The sequence below is a fragment of the Vulpes lagopus genome, chromosome 1 (genome assembly GCF_018345385.1).
Source record: "Vulpes lagopus strain Blue_001 chromosome 1, ASM1834538v1, whole genome shotgun sequence".
Lineage (NCBI taxonomy): Eukaryota > Metazoa > Chordata > Mammalia > Carnivora > Canidae > Vulpes > Vulpes lagopus.
The window spans coordinates 180,767,244-180,771,147 of NC_054824.1; positions in this window are offsets into that span (position 1 = coordinate 180,767,244).

The following is a 3,904-nucleotide window of genomic DNA, read 5'->3' on the forward strand; positions in this document are numbered from 1 at the left end:
ATATTGGGGTCCCTGCTCAGTGGGACTCTGTTTCACCCTCTCCCTCTGACCCTCCCCCCATTTATGTTCTCTCTAATAAATAGAATCTTTTTTTAAAAAAAGGAAGAAAAAAGACATAGGCACTATCTATGATCACAGTATAATCTTTTAAGTCAGTTTGAGTAATCCCAGAAAAGCATTTGGTACCTGACTTAATTAAAATGGCCAAAGTAGTCTTTGATCACATTCAAAGTGGTATTAAATATTTCCTGTGTTTTATCTACTATTTAACACATATACACTGTTGATTATCATTTTGTAACTACTTTGGAAAAAGCCTGGAGTTGACTATAAATACCATGTCAGTACAATTCAGTCAGGCAGTTTTAGAGAATCTCCTTCTTTCAGTCCCAAAGCTATGCCTGAATAAAGCTAAAATAAACAGAAATGGAAGAAAAAAGTGCCAAGGGTTACAAAAATTCACAAGTGTGAAGAAAAGTATCATAAATAACATTTATTTTTCCATTCATATAGACTCTCTAGGAGCTGAATTATATTTCATGAATATAAATACCCAAAGACAACCAGATGATTCAGTAACACATTTGAATCAATTCCTACATATTTGTTTAGACTTTTCTAAAGAATGTATTTAATTAAAAATCACCTTCAAGTGTGATGAGTTAGGTTGTTTAGTTTTTACAAAGTACCTTGCTCTTATCGGGGATTAATTAGATACATCTTTATGTTTGTTTTGGGTACACTCTGATACACTGAAAATGGTCAACACTTCTTTGAATGCTTGAAATTATTCCTTTTCAGATAACATGTTCAAAAGATGATAGCAACTGTTCCTTGTACTAGGCATTTTAAAAGGATAATCTTAGAGGTGACCTGAGGTTAATAGCAGTATATTGAGTTCAATACTGTACAATATTTATTGTGACTTCATGTACTTGAGTTAATACTGCCTTTTGTTGCCTTTTTGTTTTGGCAACAGTCTTTTCCTACTAATACATCATAGTTTCAGGTTTTGATCTAAGATGGAGTCCTAATTTCTACGACCTTCACTCAGTGACAGAGGTTTTAAACATTATTGCCATCATCACTGTGTCACTTTCTCAGCACAGGAGTTTAGTCCAAAAAACTCTGACTGCAAACTATTTCAAAGTCAGTTTTATGTAAGTGTCTCCTAGAATTTTAAAACTAAAACCCGTAAAATCCAGCTAAGATTTCCTACTTATTAACATACAAGGCGATTCAATATGATAAGATGAAATGTGAGGCAAGAAAGTAAAAAAACATCCTTCAGTTTGGTTTTATTTATTTAGAGCAGTTTTTCACAAAATGGTGCCAAAATGTAATATCATATCAGAATTTTAAAATTCACTTCATGCTTTGGAGAAAGAGATAAATTAAATTATGGTTATCAAAACATGACTTTTTAGATATTACATAACATATTAGAACCTAATAATATCTCATAAGAAACTATTACAAGAAATTTATATATTTAATTTTATTTAAACTAAGACAGACACTAGGCAAAAGCATATATTCATTTGGGAAATTCTCCAAAATGTTCAATGAAGGCTTTAAAATATGAGAACAGCAATATTTTACATCTTACTTTCATGAGTTTGAGTCTGAAAAGATGGAAATAAAGAGGTTTGATTGCCAATTTAAAACCTGATTTGGGGGCGCCTGGGTGGCTCAGTTGGTTGGGAATCTGACTTTTGATTTCAGCTCAGGTCATGATCTCATGAGTGGTGGGACTGAGCCCTGCATCAGGCTCTGCACTCAGCACAGAGTCTGCTAGGGATTCTCTGCCTCTCCCTCTCCTACTGCCCCTCCCCCAGCTTGTGTTCCTCTCTTTCTCTCTCTCTCTCTCTCTCTCAAATAAATAATCTTTAAAAAATGATTTGGCTGTCTGATAATTTCTTTTCTCTATAAAGTATAAATGAAATAACTTGGATCTCTTTATTGCTTGTAGTGTTGCCCTCATTTCTCTCTCTCCCACCCCTTCTCTCTCTCTTGCTCTTCATCCCTCTCTCCCTCCTTTTCTCCCTCCCTCCCTCTCTCTCTCTTTTTCCCCCACTAAATTTATTTACTCTTTTTTTTCCTGTTGTTTCCAGCAACATAGGAATATCTAAAAGCAAAACTATTTGAGGAGGGGAGATGATAGCAAATGGATGAAAACCTAGCTTCTTGTCTTTTGGTGGTTACTATAGCAATAATCATGATGGGAGATTTTCAGAAGCAAGTGGTTTCTATAACAACATGATAGGGTGCTTTAGAAATAGTCCTGAGGTAAATAGATTCTTTAAGGGTCTTTTTAACCCTTTTTATTCCAGAAGATTTGCATCCTCTTGAGTGATAAATAGCAGTTGGCTTATTTGATGAAAGCTTAAAATACTGTTTTTATTTTGTAAAGATAAAACATTTAAATTTTTTTAAAGACCTGGCTGTAGCTGATAGGATCTTAGGTTCCTTCATTTCAGAAAATATTTGATAGCATCCTTACTCTATTTCTACATGATGACATCGAAATAGTCTTAGAGCTATTTCTTTCATTGTATTACCCTAAAATGTGGAAAGCAGTAAATATTCCTCATTATAACATATTAATTCTCTCATGGATTACCTGAAGGCTCTTGCTTTAGTAAAACCTTGTATGCACTATTATACCTGTTAAGTTCCCTGGTGGGTGGTGATCTTTCTGCTCTAACAAATGGAGCCTGATTACTCACCCTTTATGCTATTCAGTGTGCTTTACATTAGGCATTAGGTTCCTATTTAACTTAAAATTTACTAAGTATTATAAGAGGAAGTTTACGGAAATATTCTGAACTTATTAACTTTTAACATAGTAAAACATAAACAAGCAAGAAAATGAAGGCTCCCACTTCACACAAAAGTGTCATCCAGGAGCCCCCATAAGTGAAAGATCAATGGGGATGCATGAGGAGCACATCATACAAGAATTAATGGTATGAATGGAGATAGGCTGGATAGGATATTTTAAGAGAAAAAATATGGAAACCTTAAATTTAGTCACATAATCAGTTAAATTTAGGGAGATTGGGATTAGATTTAGTTGGTTCAGCTCAATAATGAATTATTGATTACCTACTCCATGCCAGATACTGAAAGTATATATAATGATGAATAAATATGGTATTTACTTTAAAACTAAATTATCATATCAAAACACTTTGTATTATTAAAATATCAATTGAAAATTTATTGATTTCAAATTAATGAATTATTTGCTTGGATTAATCTTTCTCCTTTTTCCACTTAATCCCAAATATTTTAAGTGCAAAGGCATATCCATGCCTTCCTAAAAGAAATGATTATTGGCATATTTTAAGTATGGGTGATTTCATCTAAGGGATGATACTTTATGTCTTCACATGAAGTTTCACTTCCACGTATTTTCTACAATAAAGCTATCCTTATACTTTTATTATTTTTATTTAGTTAAGCTGCCAGTTCCAAATATGACATATTCTATTTCAACTCTCGGAAAGATGTCAGCAACCATGCATCTCCCTCTGAGTTTTCAAACAATGCTGTGGTATTCTCATTTCCCTGGTGTTCTGTGCTCAGTAATGAAGCCTCAGAATTCATTACATATGCACTTGCCATAGCCTTCTGGGATAGAGTTTGCCAAATAGGTCCCTAGGAGATCAAGACCCATTCTCCATGTGTGTCATGGGGCTGTGCAGATGAGCTGAGGCATGTCTGTATACACCAAGGCCCTGCTCAGAACAGCATGTGCCAGAACACACTGGGCAGGGAGCCATTCATAAACTCTTCAAAATCTTATCCAGACCAAAGGCATAACGGCATTGTACTTGCTAAGCTCAGTACCATGGGGCTTTTAGCTGAATAAAAAGCAAATGAAATATATTCACAATGT